We start from the raw sequence: 17,131 nt of genomic DNA, 5'->3' as shown, positions 1-17,131 counted from the left end.
GGTAGCCTTAGTCACTATCTAAATATACAAATTATAATACAATGATGTGACAATATACAAATAATCATAATTCAATGATGTGACAATTCTGCTCTGTATGAACTTGACTTCTAAATCAGGCTGACTGTAGTCCATCACAAAGAGGGAACACTTTCTCACTGAAATCCTTCATGTTCTCAATTTTGTTGCTGACCAGGTATAAAGCTTCGCATCTTGATGGGTAAGCATGATTCAATATACAACATGATTAAGCAAAGTGTTATAAAGCCAAGTGGGGCTCCCAAAGACGCTGAACACTACTCCTGAGGTCAAAGGGGATTTTAGACAACACAACTTAGTTTCCCTTCTGGACACAACTCAAAACAGAGATGTACTCAAAAAGTAGGAACGTCTCTTTTATAAAAGTTCCACCAGGGTCAGGAAGACTTTGAAAAGAAAGTTCACAAGGTTTGTGGTCTTCCAATTATACATAGTCTTAGGGTTTCCTCCCTGGATATCCATCAACGAATGCATACATTGCGAAAATAAAATCTTCCATAAAAACAATACACATTATAAAATGCATTATACAATTAATATCAGGAAATAAAAAAAGAACCATTTATAATTATACACTACAATTGTGATTGTTTCTAATCTTGATCACCTGTCTAAGGTACTGCAAAAAAGCCCATGGAGTGCAGGGTGAGTTGGCCGCATGAAGATAACATAATGCACGACAACATTGGAAAAATGCATATGCTTTAAAAGCAATAAAATAGTTCTCTTTCTAATGTGCATATATGCAGGACAAAGCATATCAAAAGGTAACAAATCTTCAATAGGTCCATTGCATAACGGGCAACTGGTGCCACTTGACTGACCTTGCTCTAGTAATGAGCCATCGACCATGGGTCTTGTCACTCCAGGTGAGATAATCTTGCAAAGTATCTGGAGTGGAATAAACAACAAATCTGCAATTAAAATTGATTAAGAAATGTGGAGGCTCATGTACATGTTTAATGTGAGAAGTTAAAAGTATTGTAGTTCATCTGCCGTGTCTTGTCCATCTAACAAGGTGAAGACAAAAGTGCTTGTGCCTTAATTCCTTCTAGGCATTTTTTGATATGTTGAAAGCAAGGATTAATGGTGCCATGATAGCCTTATAGACTGAGGGAGTGGTCGTTACCACGGGATAATGACCCGCCACCACCTTTCACCTCGGGCCATCAGTTGGGGAAGGGTCATTATCCCAAGAGATAATTACCCCTCCCAAGCTCTAAAAGGCTATTAGCAATTCCTGTTTTGGGGTTTGTGAAGTTACACAATGTTCATTAAGAGGGAGTTAGCAAATTAAATGTTATTTTATTTTGTAGTATTTAAATAACATAGTTTAGTCACTTAGTTAAACTGAAACTGTTTTACATGGCAGTGCATTAGTTGTCATGTAAAAGTAAATGTTTTTTCTGAGAGTAAGTGAACGCATTTTCCATTTTTTTATCATTCTCTTTCGTGTGCTAAATAGCATGCTGTAACAAAAAAGTTCCTCCCAGCGAGGAATTGTCTTGCTGAAACAAAATCAAGCCTGGAAATTGCATTGTTGTTTCCCTGTCTGCTTCTGAGGTCAGCATGTTTAGAATGCAGTCAATACCAGTAGTTATTGGCTGCACTCTAAACATTCTGATGAGTAAGAGGATGTCAATAATGATTTCCATGTGCTAATTCTAATTAGAAGCTCTTTAATAATTACCTGTGTTAATGTTGCCCTGGGGTTGGACTATATCCATGGGCAATGTAGAGCTGATTCTAGACACAGCTGATCCGCCAAGAAGCTGAGACCTAGCTCAGCGTGTACAGCATAATTTGAGGCTGATCTCGGGAGATACAAGTGCTTCATGGGAAAGTATTTGTCCATTATTTGGAGATTGGCAGTATTACAAAATCCCCATAGTGATACGCCATATTTAATAGCTGCTTCAATACTCCTAAGTGAAAGGGGCCCCTAGGGGTCCCTTACGTCTATGGAAACAAGACGAGTCACCACACACGATAGATACGCCAGACACGAGATTGTATTCCCAAAGCTAGGGTTTATTGCAAAGCGAAAGTCTCAGTTGGCCAACTCAGTCTCACGCCCCGCAACGCGTATCTCTAGACCTCGAGGGACGCAAGAGAGTGAATTACGTACATCAGTTACATATATACAAAATGCATATCAAACAATCAGCTATGACATGTTTAACACCCCCCCTTTATTGGGTTTCTTTGAACTTGGTGTGATGATGGACATTTTCGACAACTATGAAACCTTCAAACATCTATTCTAGTAACAATTTGCAATTTGTGAGTGCAGAGGCATCTTTCAGTTGTTGAACAGAACACAGCGCTTCTGTTCTTGGAAGCGAGCTACATACGGGGGGAGTTACATTCCATACCTTGCTATTTATGAGGTGCTATTCGTGTCCTGGGAGCTGACACGCTCTAACAGGGCTCGGCAAAGGGGGGCCGTAAGAAGAGCATAATTCAAGCCTCTAGCTGCTTTATTCTAACACATTCTACCATATAACGAGACTGGCTGGCAGCTGCGTAATGATTAAATGCCCTGCAGCTCTGCTTCAAGGCTACATTCGGGAGGGAGCCGGGCATTCTTCCTGGCGCTGCCTACATTGTGTTTCAACAAACTCTTGTTATCCTCTTGGCCCTGCGGCCTTGTCCTTTTACGTGCAGACAACAATGTTTTACAGTCGAGCAGTTTAAGCGGAAAATGTACTGCGAAGCAATAAGAACAGAAAGCAATGATCAATGGTTAGAAAACAAAATGGCGATTCTTGTTACATCAAAATGGGCGTGCATTGGCAAACTCGGAAACCTATATTCTGTCATATCGTGCATGAGATATGGCCATCAAAATACGTTTGCGGTCACACAGTAGAGGTATCCATTTTTCTAGACTGACAAACCCTCCTTTGGCCGTATGCCAAACATCTCATCTACTTATTGAAACCTCCTCTAGTGATGATGAGTCTGAAGTACTTATGTCTGAATTTTGAATGCTATCGTAAACATCATCGTCTTCATCAATATCTATAGCCATCAACTCTTTTACTGTTTTCATCTCATTTGTGCCTTGGTCGGCTCGTCCATTGTAAGAGGATTCAATTCAGCACTACAGCCAAGTCAACGCCTAGTCTAGAATACTGAATGAAAACCCTTATTGATATATCTTTATGTCCAGTTCATGCGTTCTGGATGACTACCCCTATATAACACCCCTCCCTTGGAATCCCCCTGACCCCACTGAGCCAAGAAGTAGTTCTGTTTTGCAAGTTTAAAGGTTTATTTGATAACTTAAACAATATATATTATATCACGCTTTATAATAAATTAATAATTGAATATCACACTTAATCTGATATGATAAAGATTAACAACGGAGAATCTGGCACTAGCACACTTCTTGATAATCACTAAGGAGTTGACATGAAATGGATAAGATAGCAACAATACTTTTATGGTTTCAAATGGATGCAATGTGGAATGAAATGCAGTAAAGAAAATAACTTGATAGGATTTCAGCAAAGACAATGTAATCACTTTTCTCTGGCAATCCCCTCCCCCCTTTATGCAATGCAAGGAAATGGAAGGAAAGCACACAGTTCTCAGAAATGCAATCAAATGTGATTCAGTTCACCCAGCAACTTAGACTACAGACGTTGAAAACACAGGCCCAAATGCTTTTAAAGGTGCTGGCAATGAAGGAAAAATATGCTAAAATGCTTTTAATTCCCTCTAGGAGGTTCGGGGTGAGTGAAATCAAGTTAATATTAGTCCAGGCTCACTTTAGCAAGGATCTAGGGTGTAACTAGCAGGTTAAACGAATTTTTGGCAAGTGAAAGGCAAGCAGCAGCAGATTTTTACACGTGAAGAAATTTGCAAATCGCGGTAAAATATCAAATCGCGGCTAAATTTGTGAATGCGCCGAGCGCGATTACAGAGGAACTACCTCTATCAATTTGGGGTCTTACGAAAGCCTAGGATCTCAGCTTCCAGATGAAAGTTACTGCAAGTCTCTAGCACAAACGGTCACGGAGATATGAGCGATTAAATAAAGGTCGTTTTTCAGATTTGAAATTTTAAAGTTCAAAAGACAAGTGCAGCTTGCAACTAGGAAATGACAAGTGACAGCTTTACAAATGACAGGTGACAGTTAGGAGACAGTTCTACTTAGGTTAAAATAGGATTGAATTATATTATTTTAACTAAGAGATTGGTTCTGCACAGTTTTGCTAGGTACTCACACTATATTTAGAAATATGCCTTGCCACGGATCTGGTCAGGTTTTGGACTGCACTCCGGTTCAGCTCTCTCTGGTTTTGGATACTGCTCTGCTTTCTCTGGGTCTTTCTGCACAGCTTTCTCTGGAGATTGATGGAGGTAAAGTATGGATTTTCCCGGCAGAGCATCCCGCAGCAAATGGATTTGAAGGTCCCTATCTGTCCTGAGTGTCTGCTTTAATGTGTTTTCAAAATGGGTGTGTGTGAGCAGCATCGCTAGCCAGCCCCTCTCCACTTATCATTGGCCAAGCTTTCATTTCTCCCCTGATTGGGGGAGCTAAGTTGTGTCAGAGAGATGTCATTTTACAGCCTGCAGAAAGTCCACTCCTCCTGTCAACTTACACACAAATCTAGATTTGAACCAAATACATATTTGCAGAGGTACATATTGTTTTAAAATCATATGCACCCCTCACATATCACAGGAGGTATCTCCTGTTCAAACTCTGCTCTTCCTGGGAGCTTGCATTCAGAAATGGCAATATTTTGCACTTTTTAACTGGTTTGCAATTCCGGACATTACTCCAAATTTACACACATGTGCGCAAGGAGTATGGACATTAATTGATGAAGTGTCAGATTTTTCACATGCACACATTTTGAGTAATATCCTCTTTTCCGCTAAAACCCCCCTGAACATGCCACCGGTTCGAAAAACCTCTTAAAATGTGGGCAGAAAAATCACAAGAATTATGGTATCATTTAAATAATTTTCACAAGTCCGTACTATGAGTTATTCATCTTTTTCTAAAACCATATTCTGGCTATAGAGGTGTGTCTTTTCAGGTCACATGGTACAGAAACCAGTCTTTCCAGTTTCTGCCAAGCTCAGAGACCCTGCCACTCCCAGCTTCTGCCAAGAGGAAGCTGTTTTACGACATCTGCAATAAAACATTTGCCTGAGTCAGGACAGGGCTTTGTTCAGAGCTCCTGTATTCTGTGGGGCTCCCCTTAATTCAATTATCAGAGAGATGGCATATCCTTAGTGTGGCCAGCAAAAGGCAGATAGGCCTGGGAACACAGCTGTGACTCAAGTTTCACTCCTGATGGGGGTGGCTGGTGGGCAGAATCCAGTTCCTTAAGCCAAGTTTCAGATAAAATGTCACTTTTTGTTCCCCAGTTTCTGCATTCAAATAAAACTAAACATTTTTACATATGCAGCTAGAATGCTGATTCTAAGTTTAAAACTATGACATTTAAACAATTTCAACCTATGTGACACTCAAAAGTAGGTCACTCAGTCAATTTGAACATTTAGATTTGTAGTGTCTTTCAGTCCAAATTTACTTAAACTGCTGAAATCCACAGCTCAGCCAGTCTTGTTATACACCTTCAAGTCACTTCAGTATATAACTTTACATTGGATCCACCTCTCAGTAAGTCTTTCTTTGGCTTGCTTTGGGTTCATTTATTCAGTTTTCTACAAAATCTGGTGGTTTTAAAACGCCGGCTTTTGGATAGTGGTGAGTACTGGTACTACACCCCTTTTTGGGATTTAAGAAAATGAATTCCCAACAGTTATGGGTTTGCTTTTGGCAATTAGCATTGCCATTCCCAATGGTTTCAGACTACTGTGTGGGTAGTCCAATGGTGGTTTTAGGCAGTGTCCTTCTGTGCCCATAACATCGGCAAAAATGGGTGGCAGCCTATTCTTCATGCATTTCCCTGGGCATTTTCTGGGAAGCTCTGGCCATCATGATGTTTTCCATGTCAGTACTGCACAGTTTTGAGGTAGGGCTCGGATGCATGGATAAAAACATCCCACAAGCCCCCCTCTTGCGATGGCCATTCTATTTCACTAATGGGACTCGCAAGACCTGGGATGTTTCCTCATCTTCTTCCAATAGATGGCACAGTTCAGCATCTTTTTCTCCATCCGGTCGGATCGATCGGTTCTCCTCGCCGGTCCTGATGGGAATATTGGGCGGTACCCCGGGCCCATTGCGTCTCTGCTCCCGGTCTCCGGATCGTCCTCCTTGGCCCGTCTCCAGGTTTTCTTTCTCCTAGGACGACAAAGGAAGAGCGGCAATACCTACTCATAGACGTGTTTCCACCACTGTTGAGATAGTGGGGCAGCATATGCATTTCATCATAACGAAACATTACATTCTTATTTTGAGAAAAAAAAAAAACAGTATAACTAAGAGACAGTTTCATGCAAATCACAATATTTTAGAGACTAGATGTGGTATGTTTTATGGTTGGAACTGAATTAGTCTGAGACAGTACTCGCTAGGATTCCAGAGGATTCCTCCAGTTGTTGCAGAGCGTGCCTGGGATGGCAACATTTCAACTGGTTTATGTGGACCCACTTGTCTTCCCCCTCTGCCAAACCGCCTTTGGGGATGTGGATTTTGTAGGCCACAGGGGAGATCTTGTCGATGATCTCAAAGGGTCCCTTCCACGTAGGCAAAAATTTCCGCTGTTTTGCCTGGTTTCTTTGGAAGTTGTATAGATAGACCCGGTCCCCCACCTGATATTCCTTCCTGGAAGTCTTCAGGTCATAGTGGGTCTTCATGCTATCAGCTGATCTTTCTAGATTCCGCTGAGCATAAGCAAAAGCATGTTGAAGGTGTTTCCTTAAATTCTCCACATACTCGTGAGTTGTGGAGGCATTTATTAGGGTCTGCTCTTGGGTCCTGTAGAGCAAATGCTGAGGAAGCACCATCTTGCGCCCAGTCATCAACTCAAATGGTGACATTTTGGTTGCAGATGAAGGGGTAGATCTGATGGCCATTAGGACCAGAGGTAATCGGATATCCCAACTTGGCCCAGAATCTGCCACAAACTTCTTTAACATGCTCACAATGGTTCGGTTATATCTCTCTACTGCCCCAGAAGAAGCTGGCCTGTAAGCAATGTGTAGCTTTCTCTTGACCCCCAGTATCTCCCACATCTTTGTCATTACTTCACTGGTGAAGTGGCTACCTCTGTCTGACTCAATCCTTTGAGGTAGACCAAAACGGGAAAAGATGTGGTTAATCATCAGGGCAGCTGCAGTTTCTGCCTTGCAATTTGGGGCTGGGAGACATTCCACCCACTTGGTAAACAAGCATGTCACAGTCAACATGTACTTATTCCCCCTAGCAGAGCGAATCACGGGGCCTACAAAGTCGATTTGTAAATCTGACCATGGCAGTGTCATCCCCCTCTTTTGGAGAGGCGCACGGTGCGTGAGGGATGATGGCTGAAATTGTGCACACACGAGACACCCCTTCAAGTATTGGTCAAGGTCCTGCCCCATGTGTGGCCAGTAGGCAACCTCTCTTAAGATCTCAAGTGTTGTATGAAACCCCCTATGACCGGCTGTAGCCCCATCATGGGCGTGACTTAACATCAGGCTTCGGAATGAGGTAGGAACCACCCACTGATCGTGGCCAGCTTTGGATTTCCTTACCAACAAACCGTCTTGGATCCGGAACATTTTTGGACACTTCATCAACACTCTTAGGTCCTCTTTCCCAATGTAATCGGTATCCGTCAGGGGAAAGTTCTCAGGGTCCTCAAGGTGCTGGTAAAATTTACCAATTATTGGATCCCCCTTCTGAGCTGTAATTAAATCAGCATCAGGGGTCTCCTTACTCCATTGTGCAATTGAAAGGTCGTTGTGAGCATTTGTCTGGTACCTAGTGATAGCAGTGACCTGGATTTCCCCCAACAGGGTCTCAATCTCAATTAGATCCCCTTGGATGGCCCCGGTTTTGGCCAGCTGATCAGCTAAGTCATTTCCAGTTTTGTCTGGTCCCTCTACTTTGGAATGACCCTTGATCTTTTTCTAATAGATGGTCATCTCATTCGAGGTGACCAGATCATCAATTTTTTGGATCAACTTCCCATGTTTCAAGGGTTTGTTGTTAGCACATAACATGACTCTGTTTTTCCAATTAACCAGGTGCCCCACAACCCGTTCCGTACATAATCCGAATCGGTGATTATGACCAGTTTGTGGAGTTGATGCTGGACAGCAGTGAGGATGGCCTGATGCACAGCCATCAATTCTGCCACCTGACTACTTCGGGGACCAATTTTGTATCCAGCGGAGGGTTCTGGGGACTCATTCACCCATGCATTCCCTACGCCGGCCACCAGTTCTTTCTCCCCGTTGTTGTCAACATGGTACGAGCATCCATCCACATAGACAGTGGGCATTCCCTCACACTTGTCCTCTTCAAAGACTTTGTGGGGGGAATTAAGGTATGCCTCCATGTTGTCCTTGATTTTCAGACTTTCGTCCTCGAGACAGTTTTCTCTGGCACAATCATGCAAGTCAGCCAGACCTTGCGCGAGGGGACTCTTCTTGTTTTGGCCATATCTGACCTCCACAGGAAAGCCTTGCATTGACAGAATCCAGGAAGTAATTCGGGAATTACTCACATTTCCGGCCCAGATTCTGTCACTTTGGAGATATTGCAGAGGCTGGTGTGGAGTCTCCACTATGATGTGTTCCCCCTGGATAAACGGGCGGTAATTCTTCAATGCCCACACCGTTGCCAGGAGTGCCTTCTCACAATCGTTGAATTTTTCCTCCACAGAGGATAAAGTTTTGCTCGCATAGGAGATTACTTTATTGACCTTGTCATGCTTTTGGTATAATACTGCCGTCAAGCACGTATTAGAGAACCCTGTCTCCAGGAAGAACTCCTTGTTTCTGACAGGGTAAGCTAGGCAAGGCGCTTGTGAGAGGCTTCTCTTGAGTTGTCTTACTGCCTCGGCTTGTTCTGGACCCCATTCCCACTTGACCCCCCCTTTCAGGAGATGAATCAGGGGTCTGGTGATCTCTGCGTAGCCCTCAATGAACTTTCTGCTGTAATTGGTCAGTCCAAGGAGGCTCCTTAGTTCCCGCAGAGTTGTGGGGTCTTTCAGTTTCTGAAGTGCTTCCACTTTCTTTTCCTGGGGACAGAGACCCTGAGGAGTAATCTCATGCCCCAAGAAATTAACACGGGTTCTACACCACTGTGCTTTCTGAAAGGAAAGTTTTGCTCCGGCGGCCCTCAACTGCGTCAGAACATAACGGATCTCCGCTATGTGTTCCTCCACAGATGAACTTTTAATGAGGACATCATCTACATAAGCCAGGTTACCCCTTGCACCCAAGTCGGGCAAGGCCTTGTGTAGAAAAATGTTGAATTCATTGCCGGAGTTGAGGTATCCGAAGGGAGTCCGGGTCCAGGTGTACTGCTGGCCCCCAAAGGTAATAGCCAGCTTGTATTGGTCCTCCCTACTGACAGGCACGGTCCAGTATCCATTGGTCAGGTCTATTGCTGTGAATACCTGTGACCCCTGGATCTGGGCCAGCCCTTGGTCAATGTAGGGCAGAGGCCATCGGGAAGTATGGACCCGTTTGTTGAGCTCCCTGAGGTCAGCACAGAGTCTCCACTGGCCGTTTGGCTTCAATATTCCCAGCACCGGATTATTGAAGGTGCTGTGGACTGGACAGATTATTCCCCTGGACTCAAGGTTCTTAATTATTTCAGTAAGGGACTCCATTGATGCGAGAGGCAAGCGATATTGCTTCACAAACACAGGAGTCATGCCAGGGTCCGTGGGGATTGTTGTTGTGTGGATGTCAGTGCGACCACAGTCATATGAGTCTACCGCAAAGAGATCTTGGAAATCCAAGAAAACTTGTTTCAACTTTTGCTTTTGTTCCAGAGTCACACAGGCATCGGCTAGGTTGACTCTCTCTTCCACCATCTGCCTGAAGCCCGGAAAGACTTCTGGTTTGGCTATCTCCGCGGCCTCCTCCAACTGGGTGGAGAAGTCCCTGGTCAGAGTGCTGATTTGGACTGGAGGCTTCAGGTGGGAAAGGCAGCCCTCATGGACCTGGAAAATCACCTCATCCCTCCTGAAGTCACAAGTCACATCTTCCTTACCATAGGGGCAGGAAGTGTACACCAGGAAGTTCCCCCCATGCCGGGTAAAAATCCTGTCTGGTGTTGTATGGTCCTCACTGTCACTGTCAATGCAGTCCTTGGGGATTGGTCCTAACAGTTCATTTACTAAGTCGATGGAAAAATGTCGGTCATCAACCGCCATTCCAATAATGGTGCCGGCGGCTAGAGTCATACTCTTTAAGTCGCTGTTATCCACCTCTATTAGAATGGTGTCATGTTCTATGTTGACTAATGGAGTTGGGTTTACCCCCAACCCTTGCTGTTGGAGAGAAGCATTTAGATGTATGTAAGCATCAGGGTTTTGCAAATATTGTCCTCTTTTAACTTTCACTTCCAGGGAGAATTGTCGGGTCCTTTCTGGGATGGTGACTTCCTCTTTGATCTGAATTTCAACTGCATAAGGTAGCAATTGAGCTGACCTAAATGCTTTCTCTGGATCATCAAAGCCCATGGGATTATCCGCTAATCGGGACCAAGCTTTGAAGTTTATTAGGTCCAAACTAATGGCAAAGCGATTGAGAATGTCACTGCCTAAGTAAAAGGCGGCAGTGACCTCTCGCACGACCCAACAATTATGGACTATGCTCTTGTTGCCAATGGAGATTTTGAGCATACACCTGCTTGGCAGGAGATGTTTGGAATTAGGTGCTTCCAGGTCCATTTCCCATTTGTCTATCAGTTTGAAGGTGGGAATGGCTGGATCTTTTGGGAGTTGGTGGAACATGGCTTCGCTGATGAAGCTCTTACCGTTGTTCACACACACTCGAGCGAGAACAGAGTCCTTCCCATCATTTAACTGAACAGGGATGAACAACTGCTCTCCAATTTGCTGAATATCAGCCAGGCTATGAGCTGATTTCACATCTTTCTGGACTATAGGAGTGGGAGTTTCTGATTGTGGATTAGTATAGAATTTCAGAGTGTTTCCTTACAGCGTGGAATACCACTTTAAACTGGAAGGGAGGTTGATTTTCAGAAAAAGAGAGGACCCTCCATCACCAGTCTGTTGTCCTACTGCTATTACTGTCACGTCTGGAATTTGGCTATTCTGGAAGTGAAATTCTACTTGGTCAGGTTTTTGTTCAACCATGTGGCAGGTGCCGTTTAAACTAACATGGTTGACACTCTGTTTTAATTTTATTGGTCGGCTAGTCTGGGTCCAGAGGACCTTGTTTACGCAATCTATTAGGGGTGACAACCTTCTCAGGAGGTCATTCCCTAGTAAACAAGGGGTGCCCTCTGGGGTCACAACTATGACCGGGTGTTTCAACTTGTGTCGCCCAATTTTAATGTCCACGTCTGCAGTCCCCTCGACAGGAATTTCCTTCCCGTCAAAGTTCTGGAGTTGTCCAAGAAGAGAGGTGAGAGGAATTTGGTAATTCTCTCCCCTTCCTGCATTCAGTTCGTCAAAGGCCCTTCTGGACAGAAGGGTAGCTTGAGATCCAGTGTCCACCAGTGCCAAAATTGTACCCTGCCCCTGTACTTGTACCGGGGCATAGTATCTTCCCTCCTTCTCCTCAAGGGGGCACAGATAATGCACATTTTTGGACAACTGGTGGGCTAATTTTCTGGTTTTGGACATTGCAAGAGAAGAAATTTGGGCAGAATTCTGTGGAGAGCCTTGGGAATCTGAAAGAAAAAGTTGGCAACTGGAGATCAGAGCCATTGTGGGTTCCCCTGGCTCCGGGCCGCCCCCCCCCTTTTTGGAGGCAGTCACCAGGATGGGTTTGAACCAGGGGATTTTCTTGCTGTTGGTTCTGGGATGAGATGGTGGGCGGCGGTAGCTCATTCTCCACATCTCCCCAATCTGGATTTGCATCCCTAGGGACCCATTTTTCTTTGGGAGGAGTTCCCCCATCTCTGAAGGAGAAGATCCTTTTCCCAGGATCTTCTGAGGATCCCTCTCCCTCAAATTGGAAGATCTGTTCCTCCTCCTTAAACTGAGTCTGTTTGGGTCTTTTGTTTCTCCTACCCCCCCTCTGCTCCTTAGGAGGCAGACTTTCAGGGGCAAGAGATTTTGTTTCCGGTTCCTGGGTTTCCAGGGGCTGTTTACAAGTGAGGAAGGAAGCTTCCTCCAAGGCTTTACACCCCCCTTCCCTTTGTGCCTCCTCCCTAGGAACCGGTGTGTTATCGGGGTGCTGCCCCCGTCATTGTTCTGGGGCACCAGGTCCAGAGTTGGGTGCGTTCTGCGCCGGCATGCCGATCTGAGGGTTCTGCTGAGCCCTCAGTATGTGACCCAGATCCTGCGCCATGTTTTGAACCTGGCGCTCTAACTGGGAAACCCGCTCAGGCTGATACGGGGCCCTGTTTTCTCCCCTGGGCTGATCCCGGGAAGGGTAGCTGTCCCTCCTCTGGTAATACCCCGGGTTGGGAAGATTTGGGTACCCCTCCACCCTTGGCCTCCCCTCTCCCGGATTCAGTGGTCTGGGCTCAGGGAATTGGGGAAAGAAGGATGGATGGTTTTGGGGCTGGAAATTGGGTGGATACCTGGGGAAAAAGTTCTGCCCAGGATTCTGAGAATTTCTGCCCTCCGGTGGGAAGTTAGGAGGAAAGTTCCCTGGGTTAGGTTCTTGGCTGGATCTCCCCCCTTGGGCTGGAGGAGTCCACACATAACCCAGGATGGGTCTGTTTCCCTTGTAACGGGGGCTTACATAATCAGGAGAGCGAGGGACCCCATTTGTGGGGCTGCCTCCCTGGCTCCCTGTCTGTGACTGGCCCGAGGACCTTCTGGGCCTAGCATTATTAGGTGCAGGTAGGTTTTTAGGCCCCCCCATCTCCAACTCTAAAACGGGGGTGACCTTTACCTCTGCCACCTTGGCATCAGCAGGGGTGCTGTTGGCTTTGGGGTTTTTCTGGGCATTATTTTTGCTATCTACCGGTTTCTGCACCTCATAGATCCGGGTAGCCTGTTCAATGACCCAGTCTAAAGATATTTTCTCGTGAAAATCCCTCACGAGCTGGGTCATTATGTATTTGGGCAAGGCATGAAAAAATGTATTAATGAATTCTCTACTGTCTGTGCGCACCCTTCTGGTGGTCTGCGCAAAAGCACGTTTCAGTTCTTGCACAAATTCTTGTGGGGCCTGATCCTCCCCACATTGCAAATTGTAGGCTGCCTTGCGAGCCTCTTGAGGATTTCTATGAATGGAAAAATGTTTCAAGATGGCCGCCTTATAGGTGGACCATCTTAAATGATTTTGGTCCTCCAGCCCCGCAAAGAAACTGGAGTATTCCGGGGAGAAGGTCCACTTTACATATTGAATACAGCTTTGGCTGTCCTTCAAATGGAAAGTCTCCATCATTTGCTCAAACAACTCTAAGTGCTCCCAAACAGAATACTTAGCGTTCTTATGGTAAGGCGTGATGACGCTCCTGATCGCCTTAATCTGCTTTAAGGGGTCCTTAAGCAAGGCCCTTTTTGCCTTATTGGCCTTTTTGGTTCGGGTAACCCTTGTCCATTCATCCTCTGACTCAGAGGCACTGCTCCCAGAGGTTCCCGTCAGATCTTCCAGGTTTTCCCGGATTCTGCGAGCCTGGGAATGGCTGGCAGAATGTGGGGACCTGGTCTCCTGTTTCCTGTACCGCTCAGAGGAGTCTTCAGATCCCTCCTTGCTGCCAGGATTTGATGGGTACCCCCCCCACTGACCTAACTGGGCAGAGGTTTTCAGGATGCCCTTCAGGGGCCTACTCTCCTGGGGTTCCCCACTGAACTGTACTGTACTTGGGTGCCCATACCCGGATGCCCACCCCTCCATTCCTGAGTGGTACTGGCCTATGAGCCCCATACTTTTAGCTGGATAGTAATCTGCCATCCCTGTGGCCCTGTGCTCATGTGCGCCAGGGGACATGGGGGTGGCAGAGTCCAGGGACTGAGAGAAATAAAGGCCTCTGGTACTAGGGCTCCTGGGGTTATGCTCAGGAGTTTCTCTTTCCCAGCGAACCTCATCTCTATCCGCCCCTGCTCCCTGTTGCAATGCAAGAGCCTGCACCTTCAGTTCCTCAGTTAAGGCCTTACTAGACTCTATCAGTCTCTCCTGCATCGCTACCTGTTGTTGGAGCCTATCATTGTGCTGGCAGAGAGCCTCATTCTCTCTCTGCGTTTCCTGATTGGTCCTGGAGCACTGGGCCAGTCTTTGCTGCAGGAGGGTTACCTCCTGAGCTGTGTCCCTATTGGCCTGCTCCTTTCTTGCTAGAGCATCCTCCACCCTCCTGGTGTGCTCTAACAAGTTCTGGTGTTCTTTTTGGAGGTCACCCAGTCCCTGGTGGGCCAGGTGATTTTCTTCCATTTTTCTTTTTAAATGGCAGACTTCCTGCCCTAAGGCGTCTCTTTCCTGACTAAGAGCCTGCATTTGTGCCGCCAGGTCGTCCCTCTGCCTTTGAAAGGCACCCGCTTTCTGGCGTTCTTCATCCAACTCTGCCTGGGTATCCAGGTCTTTCGAAATCAGCTTGTTGCTCTCTACCTTCACTCTATCTAGATGACTTTGCAGGGTGGCTACCTGCTCTGCGCATGCCCTGTTGAAATTGATCTGTTGCTCCAACTTTTTCTGGTTCTGCAGTAAGGAGTCCAAACTGTCTTGGTGCTCCTTCTGCAGGGCCAGAAATCTGGTATCCTGGTCTGTCTTTTCCTGTTGTAGGATGCCCATATCCTCTTTTATTTTAATGATATATTGCCTACTATCATTTTCTGACTCCTGGCTCCTGAGCAGCCTCTGCTCAGAAGAGTCCAGCTCAGATTGGGCCTTCTGTAATGCCAGCAGTTGCCTACTCGCCAGATCTTGGCCTTCAGCACATTTGTCCTGCATGGCTCCCATATGTAAATATAAATATGCCGCTACCCTGGCAATCTTATTGTGTTCATCTTTGGCTTTAGGAGCCATATATAGTTCACTCAGGGCCACATGTAATGGACCCTGATCTCTCCATAGGTCTGACCCTGTTTCAGTGACCTGTCGCGCGATGGCCTGCAACCAGGCATCCTGGCCCTGTTCAGTCCATTCACCTCTCACAAATAGTTTATGTAAGAGGTGCTCTCTGGCTATTTTCATGTCTACTAAGGTCGTCATTCTAGAGATTGGTCTCTGTCCTGACTTACAGAAATTAGTATTTTATTTTTGCAAAACAGACCTTTCTCTTAGAGCGTTCCTATGAGGAGTGCTTTACAGCGTAACACAGCGTGGTGATCCGACCGGATATGTGTATCTGGTCAGCTGGCACGCTGTATTAATCTGCACAAATGGTAGATCTAACCCGAACGTCCGGCACGAGCCCCCAATTTGTAAGAGGATTCAATTCAGCACTACAGCCAAGTCAACGCCTAGTCTAGAATACTGAATGAAAACCCTTATTGATATATCTTTATGTCCAGTTCATGCGTTCTGGATGACTACCCCTATATAACACCCCTCCCTTGGAATCCCCCTGACCCCACTGAGCCAAGAAGTAGTTCTGTTTTGCAAGTTTAAAGTTTTATTTGATAACTTAAACAATATATATTATATCACGCTTTATAATAAATTAATAATTGAATATCACACTTAATCTGATATGATAAAGATTAACAACGGAGAATCTGGCACTAGCACACTTCTTGATAATCACTAAGGAGTTGACATGAAATGGATAAGATAGCAACAATACTTTTATGGTTTCAAATGGATGCAATGTGGAATGAAATGCAGTAAAGAAAATAACTTGATAGGATTTCAGCAAAGACAATGTAATCACTTTTCTCTGGCAATCCCCTCCCCCCTTTATGCAATGCAAGGAAATGGAAGGGAAGCACACAGTTCTCAGAAATGCAATCAAATGTGATTCAGTTCACCCAGCAACCTAGACTACAGACGTTGAAAACACAGGCCCAAATGCTTTTAAAGGTGCTGGCAATGAAGGAAAAATATGCTAAAATGCTTTTAATTCCCTCTAGGAGGTTCAGGGTGAGTGAAATCAAGTTAATATTAGTCCAGGCTCACTTTAGCAAGGATCTAGGGTGTAACTAGCAGGTTAAACGAATTTTTGGCAAGTGAAAGGCAAGCAGCAGCAGATTTTTACACGTGAAGAAATTTGCAAATCTCGGTAAAATATCAAATCGCGGCTAAATTTGCGAATGCGCCGAGCGCGATTACAGAGGAACTTCAAGGAATATCACTATCGTTCTGGGGTCCTAGGAAAGCCTAGGATCTCAGCTTCCAGATGAAAGTTACTGCAAGTCTCTAGCACAAACGGTCACGGAGATATGAGCGATTAAATAAAGGTCGTTTTTCAGATTTGAAATTTTAAAGTTCAAAAGACAAGTGCAGCTTGCAACTAGGAAATGACAAGTGACAGCTTTACAAATGACAGGTGACAGTTAGGAGACAGTTCTACTTAGGTTAAAATAGGATTGAATTATATTATTTTAACTAAGAGATTGGTTCTGCACAGTTTTGCTAGGTACTCACACTATATTTAGAAATATGCCTTGCCACGGATCTGGTCAGGTTTTGGACTGCACTCCGGTTCAGCTCTCTCTGGTTTTGGATACTGCTTTGCTTTCTCTGGGTCTTTCTGCACAGCTTTCTCTGGAGATTGATGGAGGTAAAGTATGGATTTTCCCGGCAGAGCGTCCCGCAGCAAATGGATTTGAAGGTCCCTATCTGTCCTGTCTGTCTGCTTTTATGTGTTTTCAAAATGGGTGTGTGTGAGCAGCATCGCTAGCCAGCCCCTCTCCACTTATCATTGGCCAAGCTTTCATTTCTCCCCTGATTGGGGGAGCTAAGTTGTGTCAGAGTGATGTCATTTTACAGCCTGCAGAAAGTCCACTCCTCCTGTCAACTTACAAACAAATCTAGATTTGAACCAAATACATATTTGCAGAGGTACATATTGTTTTAAAATCATATGCACCCCTCGCATATCACAGGAGGTATCTCCTGTTCAAACTCTGCT

The 17,131-nt window shown here is 45.2% G+C and overlaps 1 long non-coding RNA gene across 1 annotated transcript in view; it reads right to left on the bottom strand.

Moving 5' to 3' along the window:
* Nucleotides 1-862: 862 nt before the first annotated feature.
* The window catches only part of LOC138481247 (uncharacterized), a 360,732-nt gene continuing 344,463 nt past the window's right edge, over nucleotides 863-17,131 (bottom strand). Inside the window, exon 3 of the long non-coding RNA XR_011274208.1 lies at nucleotides 863-930. This is a non-coding gene — a long non-coding RNA (uncharacterized lncRNA). The remainder of the gene's footprint in view (nucleotides 931-17,131) is intronic.

Source organism: Ambystoma mexicanum, chromosome 5p (assembly GCF_040938575.1).
Source record: "Ambystoma mexicanum isolate Mex_15411 chromosome 5p, UKY_AmexF1_1, whole genome shotgun sequence".
NCBI lineage: Eukaryota > Metazoa > Chordata > Amphibia > Caudata > Ambystomatidae > Ambystoma > Ambystoma mexicanum.
Note: the sequence above shows the minus strand (reverse complement) of the source record. Positions and strands in the feature narration are given on the sequence as shown.